Source organism: Tamandua tetradactyla, chromosome 10 (genome assembly GCF_023851605.1).
Source record: "Tamandua tetradactyla isolate mTamTet1 chromosome 10, mTamTet1.pri, whole genome shotgun sequence".
In the NCBI taxonomy this organism is placed as follows: Eukaryota; Metazoa; Chordata; class Mammalia; order Pilosa; family Myrmecophagidae; genus Tamandua; species Tamandua tetradactyla.
The window spans coordinates 73,256,437-73,280,555 of NC_135336.1; the positions used below are offsets into that span (position 1 = coordinate 73,256,437).

A 24,119-nucleotide genomic window follows, 5' to 3' on the forward strand; every position below is an offset into this window, starting at 1 on the left:
GACAAACTTTAGCTTCTGGCTTGATAGTTCTCTCATAGAAGTGAATGCCTTTTACATGTTGTGGATCCTTTTATCCTATTGACTGTGTTGCGGTGAGCTTGAATAGGGACCATCATATCCCATGCACTGCTGAAAGATCAGGTAGCATTCTCTGGTTTAATGTCCACAGAGAAGCAGCTAATGACATCCCAGCCCCCTTTGATGTGGATGCTGGTGCTGTGGGTTTGCTCTTGCTGCAGGGGTGAGGTGGATAGAGGGAGGGAAATAATGAGGAAGTGGAAGCAGGTAGAACGGATCAGTGGGAGGGGCGAGAAGTGGATAGAGGGTGTTGTAGTGGGGAAGGAGCTAGGGAAGTCTGTGCCTTTTTTTATTTTATGTCTTCATTTTGAAGTGTTTTACCAATTTATTATGGAGTTGTAGAATTTCTTTATACATTCCAAATATGTCCTTCATCATACATACATACATACATACACATATATATACACACACACACATATATATGAAATATTTTCTCCCAGCATGTGGCTTGTCTTTTCATTTTCTTCTACGTGAGTTTGAAGTCAAAAGATTTTAGTATTGCTGAAGTTCAGTTTACCATGTTCTTTCTTTAATGATCAGTACTTTGTGTTTAGTTTGCAAAGTTTTTTCCTCCTAGTTTTCTTCTAGAATTTTTTATTATTTAAGCTTTAAGTTTAGGTCTGGAATCCACTTGGAATTTATTTCTGTGTTCTGAGGTATAAGAGTATAGGTTCATTGTTTCTATATGGATAGTTATTGCAGCACCTTCTGTAGAAAAGAATATCCTTTCATTATTGAATTAACTTGTTACTTTTTGGGAAATGCATTGACCATTTATCTATTTTGAACTCTATTCTGCTCTATCCTTATGCTCTATCACACTGTCTTGATAACTGTAGCTTGGAAGTAAGTCTTGAAATCAAGTAGTGTAATTCTCTAACTTTGTGTTAAAAATTACTGTGGCTAGTTTAGGTCTTTGCATTTCCATATAAATTTCATATCAGCTTGTCTAGTTGGACAAATGATCCTCTTAGGATTCTTGAATGGGAGATTGTTTTAAATATATAGATCAATTGAGGATGGATGGACATCTTAAGACAGTTAGTCTTTCAGTCTAAGAATGTATTATCTTTCCATTTATTTTTGTTTTCATAATTTTCTCAGCAGTAATGTTTACAGATTTGTGCATATCTTTTATTAGATTTGATGTGTTTTAATGCTACTGCAAATGATATTATGTTATTTAGTTTTATACTCCACTTGTTCTTTAATGTATATAGAATACAGTTTACTTATTTATTTATTTATTTATTTTTTTTACATGGGCAGGCACCGGGAATTGAACCCGGGTCCTCGGGCATGGCAGGCAAGCGTTCTTGCCTGCTGAGCCACCGTGGTCCGCCCTACTTATTTATTTTTGTACTGTGCTTATATCTTATGACCTTGCTAAATTGACTTATTCTGGTAGTTTTGTCTGCGTATGTGTGTATGCATGTATGTGTGTGGATTTCATAGATTTAAAAAATATATATCATGCTATTTGTACTTAACAGTTTTTGTACTTTATGTACAACCCTTTTATGCCCTTTCTTTTTTTTTTCTTTTCTGGGTTCATGGTTCAGGAATCAAACCTGGGTCTCTCATGTGGAAAGCGAGCATTCTACCCATTGAACCATCTCTGCGCCCCTTTTTCTTGTTTTACTGTACTCTGGGGTTTTCTATAAAGGGTTGAATAGAAGTCTTAAAAACAGACATCTTTGCCTTGTACCTGGTTTTATGTGCAAAACATTCAGTCTTTTACCATTAAATATCCAAGTGTGCCACTTTGATTTGATTTTTGCATATTGTTTGTGTCCAATTTCAGTTTTCTCCTTTGGATTACAAGCTCCTTTATTAAAAAGCTTCTCATTAATATTGCTGTTGGTGGCAGTATTTTAAGTTTTCATCCTTGAATTAAGACCATTTTAAAGGAAAATATATCTGAGGGACACTTTTCCTTGGTTGAGTTAAAATATTTTTATTGTAGTTTAGTTGAAATGTGCATAAGTATAAAGTAGGCTTGAATTTCTTCACTGTATTGCATAGCTCTTATACAGTAAAGCCAAAAACCAATAGCCAAAACTAAAAAACAAACTGGTAAAATTAAAGAAAACAAGGTTAATTTAATTTGACATATGGTAGTATTTTGCAGAAGCTACGTTTTCACTGGCAACTTTACCAAGAAAATTAGTATATGTACATTAGGATATTTTTGTAATATGTTATTGTTAAGCTTTTGGGAGTAAATTTTGGGAGTGTTGTTGGCTAGGCCACAACTGTGACCCTGATATTCAGTTGATCACCATAGTCACAGAGTGGTATTCACAGCCTGTTTGCTGTAAAACCTTCACAGATGTGCCACCAAGTTTTGATCAGTGTTTAAAACATTGTTTATGTTGTTTTTGCTATAGTTCAGTAAGTACATGGCAGTTACTGCAGTGTCTTTCAAGCATATTATTGAACTGATCAGGTTGCATGATTTAGTATAGAGTGGAATATACTTAATCTGAATAAGCGGTAACAATTGTAGCTTACTTTTAAGTGGGTGCCAAATAAATATTATTTATTAGAATTTGTCATTAATTTTCCTCCTGAATATATCTTAGTGCTTTGGAAGTCAAGAGAGTGAGATACTGCTTTTGCAATCACTATGAGACAATATTATTATACTGGTCTAGTAATTGTATTATAATTCTTACTATGTTCTGTGGGTTGTATTTTGTTGTAGTGAAGGTGTGTGCTCCAAAATTTATAATACTTGAATGCGTATTACAGACACAAAGTAGTTGAGAATTACTGGATAACAAGATTAGCAAGAAGGTCTAGCTGTTGGATAAGAAATCTGTATATGAACTTTAAGTACATATATTTAGTCTATTTGCACTTGGGCTATACTGCATGGAAAAAATTGGGCTGCTCATACAGTTTACTGTGTTTTTTACTTTCTTAACTGTGGGAATTTTCCAGGTATAATCCTTGATTTTCTGCTTTCTTTTTTGCAAGCTCTGTCTTTGAGAAGTTGTGTATATTCTTCATCATATGTTTATTACTCCCAAGTTTGTATATTCAAAATGAATTTAATTTTACACCTTCACTTCAGTTCTAGCTTCAGATTTTCAATTGACTGGTGTAAATTTCTGCTTAGATATCTCATTGTTACTCTGTATCATGTCCATATATTCAGTAATTCTTTGTTTTAAATAAGTAGCAAAATAAGTAATACACAACCATTTAAAATTTATAGTGATATGATATTAGATGGTAAGTGAAGCAGTTATAGTGATAGGACTAAAGAGAATGGATAATTATGTCTAGGAAGACTAGGAAAGACTTCATAGAGAAGATAATGTTTGAAATGTACTGTTGAAGACTATATATAGGTGGATTGAAGGTATCATTTCAAGACGAGAAGTCCATGAGCAAGGACAAAGAAATCTGAAAGGATTTGGTGCATTCGTTTTATATACAGGTAGCTTTATATGATAACCATGAAGTGTAGTATGTTATATAGTAGTAGAAAGGACCAGAGAGTTAGGCAGGAGCTAGATCATACATTTAATACTAAGGGGGCTGGAATTAATTCTGTAGGACATGGAAAGATTTAAGCAGGAATGCTGTAGATTGGATTTAATTTTGAGAGGAGAAATTTAATGGAATTATTAAATGGAACTCACTTAATGGCTTGTACCATACTTCTTGCAGCTGATTTTAAGTGCAGTGTATTTAATTTTTGCTGTACCTTTAAGTCATCCCTGCCATTGCTTCTAAAGATGAACTTTTGTGCCAGAGCCCTTTGTACAACAAATTAGATAGTAATTCATGTTTCTTAGTTTTTGGTTGGTGTCAGAAAGTGGGAGTAATAAAGGATTTAAAACACAATAAATATATTTTAGTGCTTGTAAGTATAAACTTGGAAATCAAGTAGACTTAGCTTCAAAAGTCAGCTCTGTTGTTTTCTAGTTGAGGTAGGCCAATATTCTTATTTTTTGTTTTGTATTATTTTCTATAAAATGGGAAAAATAATACTTATGGAGATTTTAGAATTTAATGTTGGTGTTCATAAAGCACTTTACTTCTAGTGCCTTACATATATATTTTTTTAAATTGAGAAATCTTCACACATATACAGTCCATACATGGTCTGTATCTGGTACAATATCAACATGTAACTTTGCATTCATCACCATTGTCATTTTTAGAGCATTTGCATCACTCCCGAAAAATAGATAAAAAGAAAAAATTAGAAACTCCTACATCCCATACTCTTTACCCTTCCCTCTCGTTGACTGCTAGTATGCCAGTCTACCCAATTTTTATCCTTTATCCCCCGTATTATTTATTTTTATCCTTATTTTTTTTTTAACACATCTGTCCTAGATAAAAGGAGCTTCAGACGCAAGGTTTTCACAATCACATCATCACATTGTAAAAGCTATATAGTTATATAATCGTCTTCAGGAATCAAGGTTACTGTAACACAGCTCAACAATTTCAGGTACTTCCCTCCAGCCATTCCAATACACCATAAACTAAAAAGGAAAATCTCTCTAATGCATAAAAATAACCTTCAGGATAATCTTTCCACTCTGAAATCTCTCAGCCACTGAAGCTTTATTTTGTCTCATTTCTCTCTTCCCCTTTTGGTCAAGAAGGCTTTCTCAAATGATCATGATGATGAATATACAATTATGTGATGATTTTGTGAGTTATTGATTATATAACAAGAATGGAATGATCATATGGTAAGAATGTTTGTATGTGGTTATGTTTCATAAAAAAAAAAGATTGTGGTGAAGAATACACAATTATGTCATCATATGGTGAGCCATTGTATACCGTGTATGGACTGTATGTTTGTGAAGATTTGTCAGTCAAAATATTAAAAAAAAAAAGACTTTCTCAGTCCCAAAAGGCTGGGTCCCTGCTCATCCCCAGAGTTCTGCCCCAAGCTGCCAGGGAGTATACTCCTGGGAGTTATGTATCATGCAGGGTCTCACACAAAATTTGAAGTTTTAAAATATAGACCGTATCATCCTTTATCCTATATTCTTATTTACCTTAGTCCTATCCAAATAAGCTTCATTTATATCTCTAGTTGAAGTGTGGTCACTTTTCAGCTTTTTAAACACTTGCCGTATGGGGTAATGCTGACATTTATAGCTTTGGTGCTCTAACTCAGAGTTCTTAGGTGTCACATACATACCAGAAGCTTCAGGGAATGACCAAGTTACACTCAAATAGCTCAGTATCTCAGAATTTTGAAAGAACAGTTACAACTCCAGAATAAAAGTGACTGCTATAAGAGCTTACAACGTAGGACCCTTTACAATAGCTCCAACCTGATAACCCATGATCTCGACTTCAATTCTCTGAGTTTACATTATAGTTAGTCCTTATGAGTGAGGAATGATAATATTTGTGTTTTTGTTTCTGCCATTTTACTCAACATACTGTCCTTAAGGTTCGTTCACCTAATTGCATGCCTCACAACTTCATTCCTTTTGCCTTCTTTCTCTCAGTTGTTATACCCTTAGGCTATCTTCATCCATTGCGAATTGGGATCATGGCCACCATAAACATCAGTGTGCAAATGTCCATTTGTGTCCCCACTCTCAGTTCCTCCAGTTATATACCTAGCAGTGGGGTTACAGGATCATATAGCAACCCCACCCCTAGCCTTCTGTGGAACCACCATGCTACTCTCCAGAGGGGCTCCATCTTTCAGTTTCCCTGCAACAGTCTTATATACTTTTTATTTATTTTATTATTATTTTTTTAACATGGGCAGGCACCGGAAATTGAACCCAGGTTCTCTGACATGGCAGGCAAGCATTCTTGCCTGCTGAGCCACTGTGGCCCGCCCAGTCTTATATACTTTTAATAAGTGCTCAGTTAATAGTAGTTCTGTTATAGAACTCAGTGTATATTGCTAGCTTTTCCCTTCTTAGATATCTTAAAAAACTTACTATCTTAAAAAATACAGAATTACATCATTGTTAGAATACAGAAATTGCTTTTGAAGAATTTGTGTCAGTAAGTATCCAATTAGGGCACATAAACCACACAATAATTTAATATGAAGGAATATTATCTAGTTAGGGATGTTGGGCCACTGAAGGTTAAAGAGAACTCAAAAATAAAGGAAGGATACTTTTGGGAAGGATCCTCTTCACAATTCCCAAGGCTCTGAGATTCACTTCTTTTGGGGGAGGTTGTTACTGAAGCTCCCCGGGTAGTGGAAAAGTTTGCTACTGCAGGCCAAGGCCATCCTGCAAATTAATTCTTTTTAAGACCATGGGAAGTAAAGTGGTCTAGAGCATATGCCTTATTAGAACCTTGCATTATATTTTGATGAATGCAGTTTCTAATATTCAGCAGCGTATATTATACATGTAATTAGTAGAGATAAAAACTATTTGTTGAAAAATTGTAACACATATAGCTTCTAGGAATTACATAGTATCATAGTTAGAAGGTTCTACTTAGAGCTTACTTATTTTGTTATGTTAGGATAAAGTGTTTTATTTTTGGACCACAAGTTAATAATGAAAATATAAGTGCAGGATAGTGTAGAAACTAGATATAAGAATTTAATGGGACAAGAGAGGACTATATTAGGAATTAGTCAAAATAAGTTAAATATTTATACTGCAGACATGGTAATTCAAGAAAATAATTTGATACACAAAAGTTTTGTTTACCCAGATGTTTTCTAGAATATTAGGCCCTATAATTTAAAAACAGACTGGATTCCAATTTTTTTCAAATGTGTCATTTTATAAAACCACTAATGAAATATACATATCCCAAGAGTACATGTAGTATAAATACTATTAAAATCAGCAGAGAAAAGTTTTGCAATCCTAGAGCTACTCTGACATAGGTGAAGCTCTGTGAAAAATGAATATCAAATTAAGCTGCATAATACGGCTTTACAACCCTAATTATGCTGTATGCCAACAAAAAATATTGCATTGTCAGTCAGCATATCATAAAAGGTTTTCTTCCCAATAAGGAGTTTTTCTTTGAAGTGCTAGGCCAATTTTTTTTTTTTTTTGAAGTTTTTTTTTGTAACAAGTCATGGTTTGTTTTCTTTCTTTTTTTTTTTGCATGTTCATCATCATGATCATTTCTTGGATCATTTGCGTCTATTCAGAAAAAGAAATAAAAAGAAAACAGAAAAAATTTGTACGTACCATACCCCTTACCCCTCCCTTTCATTGATCACTAGTATTTCAAACTAAATTTATTTTGACATTTGTTCCCCCTATTTATTTTTACTCCATATGTTTTACTCGTCTGTTGACAAGGTAGATAAAATTTGGAGCATCAGATACAAGGTTTTCACAATCACAGAGTCACATTGTGAAAGCTATGTCATTATGCAGTCATCTTCAAGAAACATGGACCAGTTTTCTTTTTTTAATTTAATGTGGTAAAATATGTTAAACATAAAATTTGCCATGTTAACCTTAAGTGCATAGTTCATTGGCATTAATTACATTCACAATATTTTGTAATCATCACTGGTATCTATTTCCAGTACTTACTCATTTTTCCACATAGAAACTCTGTACCCATTATGCAGTAACTCCCCATATCCCCTTTCCCCAGCCCTGGTAACCTCTAATCTACTTTCTGTCTCTTTGAATTTGCCTGTTCTAGATATTTCATGTAAGTGGTATCATATTATATATGTCTTTAGTGTCTGGGTTATTTCACTTAGCATAATGTTCTCATGGTTCATGTCATAGCATGTATAAGAACTTTATCCTTTTTATGGTCTAATATTCCATTGTATGCATAGAGTGCATTTTGTTTATCCATTCATCTTTTGATAGATACGGGTTGTTTCCAGCCTTTGGCTATATGAATAATGCTCCTATGAACACTGTTTCCAAATGTTTTTGCAAGTTGGGCTTTTGGAATTTAAATTCATGTTCTTATAACAATCATGTTTCTTGGTGTTGGGTTCTTATTTGGCCTGGAAATGTATTTATGTTTGCATGAACTTAGCCTATAGTGATATATAACAATATTTTGGGAAGAAATTGCATTTATATATTCTTTTTTGTTTTTTGCATGGACAGGCACTAGGAATCGAATCTGGGTCTCCTGCATGGCAGGCGAGAACTCTGCCACTGAGTCATCGTCGCCTGCCTGGGAAGAAATTGCATTTAGAACTTCTACTTTGGTTGCATTTCTTTTATCTGCAAGTTAATAGGGATTGGGAATTCTCTTAGGGGCATGGACATAATGGAATTGTTGGATTGCTTGAAGGATTGGGGTGATAGGTAGGGATAAGAACTTTGGGTATAAAAGGATGGAAATCAACATTTTTTGAGGGTCAACTGTAGCTATTCCTCTTTGCTAGTAGTTCACATACCGTCTTTTGTTACACTTAAAATCATTTGTAACTCTGGAATTCTATAAAATGGGTAGGAAAGAGACTTTTAATTCAGAATTTTTGGCATTTCTAAGTCTGAATGGAAATAGTAAAGAAGATTTATATGTTGATTAACTTAAAAATTTATTATTACCTTATTAAATGCCAAAAATACTGTTAACCCTCCAAAATTGATATAAGCCTTGACTGTGAGGCAGAAGGAAATAAAAGATACCTGAGCTGTTCTTGGGACTACTGATATATAGATCATTTTCAGTAGGGAATTTCAAGACTATTGTTCAGTTCATTCATCTTCAAGTGATATTGACAGGGTCTGAACTAGGAAATGAAGCTTTCTATGAGAATCTAGATAGAGACTAGAATAGTGTAGAAAATTTGCTTTCTACACAAGTGGGCCTGACTTATGTCTGCTTCTTGTTCCATCTCTAATAATTAATCTCTTTTGTAAGGATTAGCTCTAGTCCTGTGATCCAACTTACTCCACTTTCTGCAGTTCCTGCTATATTCATTTATTTAGGCAATGTTTATTGAGTTCCTGTCACATGCCAGATACTGTCAGGAGTGAATAGTATGGTCTGGTGATTAAATAGCTATAGTACATGATTTTAATCTGTGGTAAGTGCTGGGCGCGTCTCTTACCTTAACAGAAGGCACTGGAATATACCACAAACTTTGAAATAGAAAAGAGAAAATACTTTGTAGAACTTGAATGAAAGTCTGGTGGGTAGAGAAAGAGAAAGACAGAGTTATGCAAGATAAGACTAGAGTAGGTCATGGCGCTGCAGAGGGCCCTTTAAGCCATGACAAAACTATACTATGGGAAGTTTTCCTAGAGAGAGATCATAGAATATTGTATTTGAGGGGAAATGAAAGGTCATGTAGTTCACCTTAAGTTACAGATTGAAAATAAAACCCAAACTCAGGAAGTTATGGTCTTTTTTTGCTTATCTATAGATGTTTAGAGGCAAGTTTGGGGCTTCTAAAGAAGTACATGATATGTTCTTCATATTGGCAATGAGTTTTGGGAATTTGTTGTTATGGCAAAAGTTAACATGAACAAGGACAGTTTATTATTATAAGGCAGATGCAGAGGATATTAAAAAAAATAGATTTATGTATGGTTTCATGCCCTGCGTGTGGCAGTATGCATTAATTCTTTCCTTTACAAGTAAATTTTAAAATGCTTGCCGCTTGGGTACCTTGCAATGCTTCATGAGATTGTGTAGTTTAAGAATGCTTTGGGATTTTCTTTCATATTATGTTTTCTTTCTTTCCTTTTATTCTTAGAAAATTTTGAAGTGTTTTTAGAGGTCATTCTAACCTTTTGAAACTTTTGACTTACTTTCCTTTATACTAAACCAGGTTTCATATATATTTGAAAGTTCATTTAAAGGAACCAATGACTGACTTATGAATCACTCACGCTTTAATGCAAAAATTTTTGTGCTTTGAAATAGGCGGAGCCTCCAATTTTGGTGTTTGTTCATATGAAACTTAATCCCACAAAGGATAGGCTAAGCCTACTTAAAATTAGGCCTAAGAGTCACCCCCAAGAGAACCTCTTCTGTTGCTCAGATATGGCCTGTCTCTCTCGGCCGACACAGCAAGCAAACTGACTGTCCTCCCCCTCTCTACGTGGGTCATGATTCCCAGGGGTGTGGTCCTTCCTGGCAATGTGGGACAGAAATCCTAGAATGAGCTGGGACTCAGCATAAAGGGATTGAGCAAACCTTCTTGACCAAAAGGGGGAAGAGAGAAATGAGACAAAATAAAGCGTCAGTGGCTGAGAGATTCCAAACAGAGTCAAGAGGTTATCCTGGAGGTTATTCTTACGCATTAAATAGATAGCACCTGTTTAGTTAAGGTATCATGGAAAGGCTGGAGGGAAGTGCCTGAAAATGTGGAGCTGTGCTCTGGTGGCCATGTTTTTTGAAGATAACTATATGATGATATGGCTGTCACAGTGTGACTTTGTGGTTGTGAGAGCCTTGTGTCTGATGCTCCTTTTGTCTATCTTATCGATGGACAGGTAAAACATATGGATTAAAAATAAATAAATAATAGAGGGAACAAATGTTAAAATAATTTTAGTAGATTGAAATACTAGTAATCGGTGAAGGGAAGGGGTAAGGGGTATGGTATGTATGATTTTTTTTTCTATTTTCTTTTTATTGCTTTTTCTGAATTGATGCAGATGTTCTAAGAAATGATCATGATGATGAATATACAACTATGTGATGATAGTGTGAATTATTGATTATATAACAAGAACAGAATGATCATATGATAAGAATGTTTGTGTTTGTATGTGGTTATGTACCATAAATAAAAATAAATTTAAATAAAAAAAAGTAAAAATAATTTTGTGCTTTGAAGTCAGTGATGTGTCACATTTTTTGTACAGTTTTCCAAGTCTTGTAGTACATCAGCATAATGGTAGATTTTGGGATAAGTTTTGATTTTTTTCACTGAGTTTTTATTCTCCAAGGTCAGATATAAGAGAGTGAACAAAATATGGGAGATAGGCCATATTGTTTATACGACCTGGTTTCATTCCTGTCTCTGCATTTACTGATCTCGTGAAGCCTCCATTAACTATTAAATAAGAGTAACTTCCTACATGGTGTGTGTTGTGTGTGTGCTAAATTATGTTATATACTGGAAACACTTAAAGTCTGGCATACAGCAAGAACATAATAAATACTCTTTCCCATCCCCACCTCCCCCCACCCTTTTATTTTTTACAAGTTTGAGAAGTTGTACCAATGTTAAATATGCTATCATTTTTCCTGAAAAAGATTTTTAAAAGACCTAGCATTAGGTAAGACCAACTGGAGAGGGAAAGAATTTTTGTGAAGGTCTATGATTCTTAATTTATATTGAAATTACCAATGCCTCTTTGTCCCTGAAGTACATAGTACTGTATTTTGCACATGGTAGTTGCTTAAAACATGTTATGGTGTAATACAAATAATGTTAAGGAGTATAAAGGCCTGTAAGTAGTTTTTATATGTTTATTTATTTTTCTGGTGTTGCCAAGCCATTAGATCTCTTTGAACTTTGTGTCTTGTCCTGTTTATTTTACTTTGTTACAGTGGAATGGGAACAGGTTGAACCAACATTTTTTTTTTTTTTAAGTAGGTAAGAATTCCATACAAGGAGGACATAGGAGCTTGGAAAGGTTAGCTCTAGAGATGGGAATGAATTGTATCCATTTTCGTACTGAAAACGTCAGTCAAGGAGGAGAGAACCATAGATGGCAGCTTTCTGAGGATCAAGATATATAGTACACCAGAAATCTAATAAATAGAAATGTACAGACATTGAAAGACCAGTGTCTTAATCACAACAGAAATGGCAGCAACAAAAAAAAATCATAGGAAATGGTGCAGGATTTCAAAGATAGGAAAAGCACAGTTGAAATTTGGTAATAACAAAGGGGAAACTTTCAGATGAGGTAGCTTCTCTGCTTTAGACTTAAAAATTTTCACATACTTCGTTTTTTTTTAAATCGCTTTCCATTTCTGCTCACTTATCTAAGGAAATTCTTTTGTCTTCCCACTCACCCTTCTCCCACCCCCATCTTTTTCTCTCCCTCCATTTTTTCATTTTCAGTCAACATGTATGAGATAAAGGAATCATGCTAGAGATACACCTGGATAATTTTTCTAGTCTTTTTAGTAAAGTATTTTTGAGTAAGTATAAACAAAAAAACCATAAAAACACAACAAAATTTCAAAGACCTTGTCTTATAAAATAATCAGTGTTCTTATTGGTCTTTGTCTCAATCAGCTATCACAAACCACATCAAAACTCAGTGAATAAATTAAAAAATTATCATGTTCACAGCTTTGCAGATTGGCTGGGATGGTTCTTCTCTATATGTGCCTCATTATTCTGGGACAAGTGGGCTTCCCAGATCTTGTTCTCCTTAATGCATTTGCAGAAGTCTAATAGGGTGAGGCCAACTTTTCAAAATTTCAAGAAGGCAGGAAATTTTGATGTCGTATTGCATGATATCCACTAATATGCCATTGTTGAAAAGCAAGTCGTAGACCAAGGTCACCAGTAATAAGACAAGGAAGTGAAACATTTTAAATGTAATCGTTTGCATAACTTAAACCATGCCTCTAGGTCCATTTTCGTCAAAATCTTATGAGGTGTCTGCTATGAAATGCAGATCCCTGGCCCAAACGCGGACCTCTGGAAGCATAATGTTTGGGAGTAGGGGCTTGGAATCCCTACTATTAACAAGCAGTTCATTTTGTGCACACTGAAGTTTGAGAACCACTTCCTTTAGTGGAAAGGCATTTTTCTCCTTTTCCAACATTATAAATAATAGCCATATACCTTTTTATAAGTGGCTAAATTCATTGGGTTATTCAGTGAAATTATTCAGTAATTTTCAGCTGAATAATTTTCAGTTGAGTAAATTAATGTTTGCAGGGGTGGTAGTGATGAGGTGACAAGCTTGTAAAATCTTTCATGTATTTTATATTCACTAAAATAAAACAATGAATTAGAAAATTTCTGTAACATTTTTATGCATCTTTAATTTGTAGTATTGAGTATTGCATAACTTAGTCATTGTTCCATTGATAGTTATTGGTAATTTTCTAAATAAAATTTCTAAATAAAAGTTGATGTCTAAAGAAAAGTGTATTCTCATATTCAGTTTTGTAACTTTGGCAATTCAGTTTTTTATTCAACTATTCTTATGCTTTCAGGTTTATTATGTGATTTTGTTTTTATCTACTTTATGTATTTTATTGTTAGGTAGTCTTAGCTTTTTAATAGGATTTTTATGAAATTGAAAATTCATGATGATATGTTAGACACTGCCAATGCCTGTCCAATATACATTCTCTTCTTTTTCCTTCTAACAACCCTGCTTGATTGCTTTTTCAGGGCAGCATTGTACTTTGCTGAAAAATATATTTTTCATTTTCCTTCGTAGCAATGTGTGGCCATGTGACACTGCTTTGCTCAGTGAAGCTTAAGTGGAAATCACTAAGTGAGGCTTACTAAAGAAGACAAATTCATTTGGCTGACATGTTTTTTTCTTTTAGTTTTCCCTTCTTCCTGAAATGTGGGCAGGATTCTAGAGGAGGAGACCATTTGATGCAAATAATGATGAGTGTCACACAGTAAGAATGTGTGAAGTGGGAAAGCAGAAAGAGTTTGGATCCTTGTTCTCATGTAGAATATCCATATCAGGTCTGACCTGCCCATCTTTAGGCTTCTTTTATTAGCGAAAAAAAGATATTAGTTTGTTGAAGCCAGTGTTTAGTTGGGACTGTTATTACATGCAACTGAATATAATATCTACCTAATACTGCTTGTTTCTGTAAAATACATTTGAAATAGTTATCTTATACATAATTTCCAAATTGCTGTTGTTTTGTTTTCATTTCATTAAAAATTATTTTGAGATAATTTCAGACTTAGAGAAAATTTGCAAAAGTAAAATAAATAATACAGACAATTCCAATAAACCTGCTACCCAGAAACTCAGATTTACTAATTTTTAACATTTTGCCATATTTGTCTGTCTGTCTGCCTGTTTGCCTGCCTACCTGCCTATCAATTGTCCTCCAAACATTTGAGAGTAGACTATATACATCATGATCTTGAACACTTGATCCCTCCTACGAGTAAGTATATTCACTTATGTAACCACATTAAGTACAATTAATCAAGTTCAAGAAATTTAACATTGACGTAAAACATATAGTCTATGTTTCAGTTTTTTCAGTTGTCCCAATAATGTTCTTTTGGGCATTTTCTTCCCGTTATTAATCTAGTCCAGGACCATGTCTTGCATTTTAGTCTCTTTTAAAATTAAAATTGTGGTAACATACACAACATTAACTATTCGATCTTTACTCCCAAACTTATAGTTCAGTGGAATTAATCACATCAAAATGTGCTTCCTTTACTGAAACCTTTCCCCTAATATATATCCTGTACCCAATACACATTAACACTCCATTTCCTCTTCCTCCCACCCCAGTCACCCGTGCTATTTTTTGTCTCTATGAATTTACTTATTCTAGTTATTTCATTTAAATGGAGCCATGCATTCTTTGTCTTTTTATGTTTGACTTGTTTTATTAAACATCATGCCTCCAAGGTTTCCAGGTTGTAGCATGTATATAAACTTCATTCCTTTTTATGGCTGAGTAATAGTCCATTGGGTATAATCCACATTTTGTTTGTCCAGTCATTTTTTGGTGGTCATTTGGATTACTTCCGTCTTTTACAAATTATGACTAATGCTGCTATGAACATAGGAATGAAAATATCTGTTTGAGCCCCTCTTTTCATTTATTTTGGTATATACCTAGAGTGGGATTGCCAGGTCATGGCAATTCTGTACTTATCTTTTTAAGGAATTGCCAAACTCTCTTCCACAGCAGTTGCACCATTTTGCATTTCTACCAGCAATGATGACTATTCCTGTTTCCTCACTTGTAATTTTCTCTTTCTTTTGTTTTAATAGTAGCCATTCTAGTGATATGAAATATCTCATTGTGGTTTTTATTTGCATTTCCTTAATAGCTGATGATATTGAACATCTTTTCATGTGCTGTTTGGCCATTTGTATATCATCTTTGGAGAAATGTCTATTTAAGTCTTCTGACTGTTTTTTAGTTGGATTGTTTTTTTATTGTTGCGTGGTCGGGTTTATTTATATACTCTGGATATTAAGCTCGTATCAGAATATATTTCTAAATATTTTCTCCCATTATGTAGACTGTCTTTTCACTTTCGATCTTAAGACTCTGATGCATATAGTTTTTAGTTTTGATGAGGTCTCACTTAACAATTTTTTCTTTTGTTGCTCATGCTTTTGGTGTGAAGTCTAAGAAACCATTGCCTAATACAAGGTCCTGAAGATGTTTCCCTATATTTTCTTTTAGGAGTTTTATAGATTACATAATTTTTAGTCTTTGATCCATTTTGAGTCAGTTTTTGTATTTGGTGTGAGATAGGGGTTCATCTCCTTTCTTTTGCATATGGCTATCTTATTTTCCCAGCACTATTTGTTGAAAAGTCTATTTTTTCCTCATTGAGTGGAAAAAATAAATTGGTCATAGATGTGATGATTTTATTTCTGAATTTTATTTCAGTGGTCTTTATGTTTGTCCTTGTGCCAGCACCATACTGTTTTGAGGTTATAGCTTTTTGAAAAAAAGTTTTATCGAGGGGTGTAAGCCCTCCGATTTTGTTCTTTTTCTATAGAGGTATATATATATATATATGTTACTGAAGATATTATGACAAAATATCAAAGCTGTGTGACAGTTACTACAAGCTGGTGGGTTTGTCCAGGTTGGAATTAGTGCAGGAGATCCTGAGCAGTGTCTTTCATGCTCATCATAGGCCTGTTGCCTGGAGGACACCATGGAAATTTGGCTGACCTGGAGAGAGGCTGTATGGACAGCTCTTCAGATGATGGCTCACCAGAAGGGCCCAGGGAGACATAGGTCAGGCAGCAGGCAGGTGGCTTCATCCCAACCTTCATTGTCTTCAGGCTGAGCTGTCAGCAGGTACCAGGCTCCTAGTCATATTTTTTTATTTTATTTTAACATTCGTTCCCTCTATTATTTATTTTTATTCCATATGTTCTACTCATCTGTTGACAAGGTAGATAAAAGGAGCATCAGACACAAGATTTTCACAATCACACAGTCACATTGTGAGAGCTGTATCATTTTACAATCATCATCAAGAAATATGGCTCCTGGAACACAGCTCTACATTTTCAGGCAGTTCCCTCCAGCCTCTCCATTATATCTTGAATAACAAGGTGGTATCTACTTAATGCATAAGAATAACCTCCAGGATAACCTCTTGACTCTGTTTGGAATCTCTCAACCATGACACTTTGTCTCGTTTCACTCTCCCCCTTTTACTCGAGAGGGTTTTCTCAATCCCTTGATGCCGAGTCTCAGCTCTTTCTAAGGTTTTTCTCAATCCCCTCCTAGTCATTTTATTACTGATGCTGCTGCTGCTATTGGTGATGCTGGGCCCATACCAGCCTGCCCAGAACGGGGCTTGCTGCCCTCCATGTTGGAAGTATATGGTGGACACCTACAGGGTAGTCTGAGAAGGTGTGGGAGACATTTGTCTACTTGGAATTGTCCCACTGGTGGCTCATCATGGGTTGGGGCTTGAAGGGAGGCTAAGACAATATAGTCAGCTGAAGTCAGCTGGATGCAGATATGGTAGGTGCAGCCACAGTTTGGTCTGGGAATGAACCAATCCTTGACATTGATGTCAGACTGGAATGTGTCCAGCAGCTCCTCCCAGTAGCCCTTTGTCTAGAGGTCCACCAGTTGGGACTTGAGGCACATATCATATGCGGTGACAAAATCTTGATATTACGATCAGAAAAATCAGTCTAATGATCTGCAGGGAGGCCCTCCACCTTCCAGTGGTCTCTTCTTTTGGAAATGATTGGCCAGGATCCCTGTCCTCCTCTGCACACGGGCTATGCAGAAAGTTTCAGCAGAGGCTGCCGGTTTGCATGGGCTGGTCCCAGTCCTTGGAGATAAAACTCTCTCTCAGACTCTCGCACTTCAATAGCATTGTGAGGTCAGTGAGGTCATGCCAGAGGTTGCAGAACAGGTGGCAGTACTCCAGCTGCTGGCAGGTAGACATGTGCATGAACAGCTCCATCAGGATGTTCTTGGGCAGCTTGTTTGGATGCTCACCAGGGCCATGGCTGGGGCAGACTTGGGAGTCTGCAGTTGTTCTGAGCCTTCACCCAGGGAGGCTAGGTACCACTGGGGAACCCTGGCAGGACCATAGTTCTGGGTTGACAGGAGTTTGCAGCTTTGGTGCAACATCTGCTCTTTCAGTATGGTTTTATCTATTCAGAATTCCTTGCCCTTCCATGTGGATTTGATGATTAGCTTTTTGTTTTCTGCAGAGAAGGTTGTTGGAATTTGTATTGGATTGTGTTCAGTCTGTAAGTCACTTTGGGTAAAGTAAAATTTATGTCTTCTGATGTTACGTCTTACAGTCCATGAGCTTAGAACATCTTATCATTTATTGAGGTCTTTTTTGATTTCTTACAACAATGATTTATAGTTTCCTGCATACAAGTCCTTGACATCCTTGGTTATATTTATTCCTTGCTATCGTTTTCTGTAGTTATTAATGTAATTATTTTTGAAAGGGTCTGTGTGACTTTGTTTTGTGACCAATATTTGATGTATCCTAGATAATAATTCATGTGCACTTGAAAAGAAGATGTATTCTGCTATTGTTGAATGAGGTATATGTCTCTTATGTCTATGTTGTTTATAGTATTGTTCATTTTTCCATATTAATCCTCTTTCTAGAAGTTCTGTCCGTTATCGAAATCATGTATTTAAATCTACTATTAATGTAGAACTGTCTGTTTCTCCCTTCACATCTGTCAATTTTTGCTTCATTTATTTTGATGCTTTTCATTTCATTTTGTAAGTTGTTAAGGACTGTTGAGTTCTTAATGTATATAATGGATGTTTAAATTGGCAAGCATGTTTTGAAGAGCAATTTTTATAAATCTAACATCAACAAATTTTTATGCGTAACAATCTAAATCTTTTTATTTTGAAATTATTTCAAATTTCAAATGGTGCCAGTGCCTGGGATACTATTAAGAACACCTACAATTAATTTTTTCCTGGACCATTTGAGAGTAAGTTGCAGACATCATGCCTTTGCACCCCTACGTAGTTCACTGTGCATTTTCGAAATACGAAGTTTTTTTTTTTTTTACTTCAGTGAAATCAAGTTTGAGGTATTTAATTTTAATGTAATGCCATTATCCACTACTGAGAACATATTCAGATTTTCCCATTTGTCCTAATTACCACATATTTAGCAATTTTTTTCCTGGTGTTATAGGATCCAGTTCAGCTTCAGCATACCATTTGGTTACATGTCTCTTTAGTCTCCTTTTAATCTGGAGTCTCTGCCTTTGGCTTACATCACACTGACATTTTTGAAGATTACAGGATAGTTATTTTGCAAAAAATGTTATTAGGTTTGTCTGAAGATTTGATTCATGCTATGAATTGTGTTAGGAATGTCACAAAGGTATTATCAGTACCTCATATATCAGGAGGCACACAATATCATTTTGTCCTATTATTTGTATTTTTTGACTTTGCTCACTTAGGTAAGGTATATTTGCCAGTTTTCTCCAGACTAAAGTTAGTTTTATAATTTGTAGAAAGAAAGTTTGAGACTATGTAAATACTTTGTTCCTCATTAGATTTTTGGTTAATTTAGCATCCATTGAAGCTTCTTGACTGAATTAATTATTTCTAATATGAATGTGAAATATTTTCAATAGAGATTTTAATTTTAGTGACCAGGCATATTTTTCAGTTCATATCCATCAAGCTAGGATTATTTCATGGTGCTTTCCTACAGGTTTTTGTGTGTGTGTGTGTGCATGGGCAGGCACCAGGAAATGAACCCAGGTCTCAGGCATGGCAGGTGAGAACTCTGCCTGCTGAGCCACTGTGGCCCACCCTCCTTTAGTTTTTAAGAACCTATTTTAAAACATGGAGATAGAGAGAGGAAGATTATTCTTATTTAGGGAGATTCAGGGAAGGTTTTTTATTTTTATTTTTGTGAAAAATAACATATATACAAAAAAGCAATAAATTTCAAAGCACACTGCAACTATTAGGTTGTAGAGCAGATTTCAGAGTTTGGCATGGGTAACAATTCCACAGTTTTAGGTTTTTCTTTGTAGCTGCCCCAAAACACTGGAGACTAAAAGAAATATCAATATAATGATTCAGAAACTGTTACTCATTTGTTAAATCCTGTCTTCTCTGTTATAACTCCACCTTCACTTTTGATCTTTCTCCCAGGCTTTAGGAGTGTTTGGGTTATGCCCATTCTAACTTTTTCATGTTGGAAAGGACTATCAATAATATGGGACAGGGGTGTGGAACTAGTTGTTTTTCTGGAGAGGCTTGGCTTCTCTGGGTTTCAGAACTTAACGGGGCTAGGAGCCCATCTAGAGGTTCTAGGTTTCTGAAAAGTAACTACAGATTGTCGATCCCATGGTGTCAGTGCCAGACTCATCCCTGGGAATCATATCCCAGGTTGGGTGTGAACCTTTCTCCCTGGATATCATGTCCGATGTAGCAGGGAGGATAATAATTTCACTTATAGAATTGGGCTTAGAGAGAGAGAGATTGGCCATATCTGAGCAATAAAAGAGGTCCCCTGGAAGTAATTTTTAGACATAAATATTGATAGTCTTAGCTTCTCTGCTACATAAATAAGCTTCATAAGAGCAAGCCTCAAGATCAAGGGCTTGGTCTTCTGACTAGGGAGCCCCTAATATTTGAGATAGTATCAGGGGTTTCCCTGGTGGTCACTTTTAATGGTTCCATATTTTTTTCTCTGCTCCCTCAAGGGACTTTGTAAGTACTTTTTAATCATCTACTCAACATACTCTGGGATTTATCTGGGCATTACATTAAGCTATACAGAATTACAAGCTCTGTATAGCTTGTTACATTGTTAATGTTACATTCCCATTCTGGGCTCCATATGTTTGGGTTTTTAAATGATCTATCCAGACAGGTTGATTTAGACTATGTGCTGCAGAAAATTTAGGTTTGAGACAAAATAAACCTCTTTTCCTTTGGTCTCAGAGTAGGTGAAGATCTAAAATATAGACGTTGTCCTTCAGGGAAGGTTTTGAGAGTAGAATCCTATACCTCTATCTCTTTCTCTCTGGAGTTCCGACCAATAGATTATAGTCAGAACTAAAGCCAATGGGAGCGAATTATCAACTCTCTTTTGGGATCCTTTTTTTTTTTTTTCACACTATTACGTGGTTTATTTTTGTGTTATATTAGAAAATACACAACATAATTAAAATCTATAGATTTCTACGAATACATTTGTTCTTCAAAATTAAAAAGAAAACATTAATTCAGCTAATTGTTCTTCACAAGGGTACATATCAGAATCCCCTCTTTTTTTTTTTTCTTTTCTTTTTTTTTTATTAATTAACGGAAAAAAAGAAATTAACCCAACATTTAGAAATCATACCATTCTACATATGCAATCTTTTGGGATCCTTTTTAACAGTTATATTAGAAAATGAGGTTATCTTCTTTCTCCTTTAACAGATCTCATTAATAGAATCCTCATGATGTAGTATAACCACTATGTATTTTTCAATAACTTCAGGTACCTGGTAGCTGGCTGGCCCTAGAGATAGGGAGAAATTATCAGAGCTGTCTGGATTTCATTCAATAGACCCACCTCTAGTTAGAGTGGCGTAGTGGCTGTTTCCTCAGTTCTTTTCAGTCTTAACCGTTGTGCAAATTGTTCCTTTTTTTTGGACATAAATGAGTGGGTGAAAAATGGAATCAGAAAGTGTTATTCCAGTAAGTCTTTTTCTTGGGGAGTAATGTAGAAGTTCTCTTTTGGAAACATGAGAATGGAAAAAGACTCCCCTTAGTTTGGTTCATTCTTCCCTGAAAGAATGAAGGTTTTTCAGCCTATCTCCTGTTTTTTTCTTTTTTTCTGCTTTTTACTTTATTATTATTTTTAACCAAAGGTCATTTATTTTCTTCTCTTTGTGTGTGTTCAGAGTCCAGAGTGTAACATTTTGGTTTTCCCTTCTTCTAGCACCAGCAGACATTTTTGAATCAACTGAGAGAAATTACTGGGATTAATGACACCCAGATACTACAGCAAGCCTTGAAGGTATGTCCTCTTGTTTTATGATACACAGTTTGTGATTTACCCTCATCTCTAATGTCTACCATGTTTGAAGGTAGAGTTATCTTACAGCATGTGATAGAAGAAATATAGGAATAGACTTTTATAAAGTAAGAGGCTCAGTCAACATACTGCAATTTTGAGTATGTTAGCTTTCAACAACCTAATATGTTCCAAGACATCTTGGAGTGGTGGATTACCACTCTTTGTAAGAAACTACTCATGCAAAATGGTGGGAGGTGAATCCAAATGCCGATGCTTGGTATTACTCAGGAGCCATAATTTTATAGTTTAAAGAGGGGTGGAGAGTGTGGTGAAGTAAAGGAAGAGGTGGGAGAAGAAAATGAATAAAGTGTCAAAAGCTTATATATATTTTCTCTTTCAAGATGGAGAAATATAAATTGGGTTCTGTTTAACTAATTGAATCTTAAATGAAGAACCTCAAACATCCGTCTGTTTAGTATGTGCAACAAAGTGCATCATTTTGGTTTATCTTCTGATGCACCCTTATTTCCACACAGAGGCACCCAGATAAATCAAGTGAATGAAAGATGTTCAAGAAATAGAACTGTATCTTAAGCTTATTTGTGTCTTTTATTATAGACCTAAACATTTCTGTGACAATAAACATACATGTCTCCAATTTGAGACAACTAATTATGTATTTCCTGATTCTAAGGCAAAGGTTCTTCGTTTGTTTCTAGAAATGCTTTTTCTTTTAGATGATGATAATCATAATCATCTTAATGATAATGATAATAGCAGCTAGCATTTATTAAGCATTTATAGTAATAGATGCTATTCTAAATACTTTATGTGGGCTAACTAATCCTCATAAATAACCCTATGAGAAAAGTGTTGTTTTCATTGCCTCTTTAAAGATGAGGAAACAAGGGAGGTTAAAGTAACTTCCTCTCAGGATCTTGTATCTCTTATGTGGAGGAGCTTGAAGTAGAAACCAAGCAGTTGGATCCCGGAATTTCATACTTAATCACTGCTTTTTTTTTTTTTTTAAGTAGAAGCCATGCTTTAACTTATTTTCCTACTAGGAAAAGGATAAACTAGTCCTGTTTAAAATGTTAATAAGGAGAGTGAGGCTACAGCCAATCACCATGTGAGGGTAAATTTTGGAAATTCACTATTTTTAAACAAGGGAGACATATAGAAGAAATAAATTCTTGCCATGTTTCCTTTGATGTAAGCTGTGTGAGCTAGTATTTCTTTTGCAAGCTTTATTTCATTTACTAGTAGTTAGGGGAAATCATTGTGACTAGTAGTAGTTACTGTTAATTTGTAAGATGTTTAATAGTAATTTGACTCTCTTGGTAATATAATGACAAGGGGATTACTTTTGGGACCCACATTGTCAGTGATTGCTTTTATCACTTTTATTTTAAGAATCTCTTTTTATCTCTCCAGAGTTAAATGATCTGAAAATTGTTAATTCTTGTCATATTCAGTGTATTATTATATGAAATAGAATGTGAAAAGCACTAAGCACATTTTTTTGGCTTGTAGTAAGTGCTTAATGTATGTTAGCTGTTGGTATTGTAATTTATTTATTTATTTTGCATATTTTAAAAATTCATTTAAAATTAAAAAAATATATAGTAACAAACACAAACATTCTTAACTTATGATCATTCCATTCTACATATATAATCAGTGATTCACAATCTCATCACATAGTTGCATATTCATCATCATGATCATTACTTAGAACATTTGCATCAATTCAGAAGAAGAAATAAAAAGAAAACAGAAAAAATTCATGCGTACCGTACCCCTTATCCCCTTTCTTTGATCTTTCAGCATTTCAATCTAAATTTATTTTAACATTTGTTCCCCTTATTATTTATTTTTAATCCATATGTTTTACTCATCTGTTGATAAGGTAGGTAAAAGGAGCATCAGACACAAGGTTTTCACAATTACACAGTCACATTGTGAAAGCTGTATCATTACACAATTATCTTCAAGAAACATGGCTACTGGAACACAGCTCTGCATTTTCAGGCGGTTCTCTCCATCTTCTCCATTACGTCTTGAATAACAAGGTGATACCTATTTTGTGTGTAAGAATAACCTCCAGGATAACCTCGTGACTCTGTTTGGAATTTCTCAGCCATTGACACTTTGTCTCATTTCACTCTGCCACCTTTTGGTCGAGAAGTTTCTCTCAGTCCCTTGATGCTGAGTCTCAGCTCATGCTAGGAGTTTTCTCAGTCCCCTGATGCTGAGTCTCAGCTCATTCTACGATTTCTGTCCCACATTGCCAGGAATGTACACACCCCTGGGAGTCATATCCCACGTAGACAGGGGGAGGGTGGTGAGTTTGCTTGTTGTGTTGGCTGGAGAGAGAGGCCACATCTGAGCAACAAAAGAGGCCCTCTTGGGGGTGACTCTTTTTTTTTTTTTAAATTTTTTTTTTTTATTAATTAAAAATAAAATTAACTAACAACATTTAGAAATCATTCCATTCTACATATGCAATCAGTAATTCTTAATATCATCACATAGATGTATGATTATCATTTCTTAGTACATTTGCATCGATTTAGGAAAAGAACTAGCAAAAGAAAAAGATATAGAATGATAATATAGAGAAAAAAATAAAAATAATGATAAATAAAAAATAGAAAAAATATATAAAAAAAGGAAAAAAAACAAAAAACACAAACAAACAAACAAAAAAAAGCTATAGCTCATATGCAGCTTCATTCAGTGTTTTAACATAATTACATTACAATTAGGTAGTATTGTGCTGTCCATTTCTGAGTTTTTGTATCTAGTCCTGTTGCACAGTCTGTATCCCTTCAGCTCCAGTTACCCATTATCTTACCCTGTTTCTAACTCCTGATGGTCTCTGTTACCAATGACATATTCCAAGTTT

General features: G+C 34.9%; 1 pseudogene; it reads right to left on the minus strand.

Moving 5' to 3' along the window:
* Nucleotides 1-15,930: 15,930 nt before the first annotated feature.
* On the minus strand, nucleotides 15,931-17,196 carry LOC143647699 (F-box only protein 6 pseudogene; annotated as a pseudogene).
* Between the last annotated feature and the right edge of the window lie 6,923 nt (nucleotides 17,197-24,119).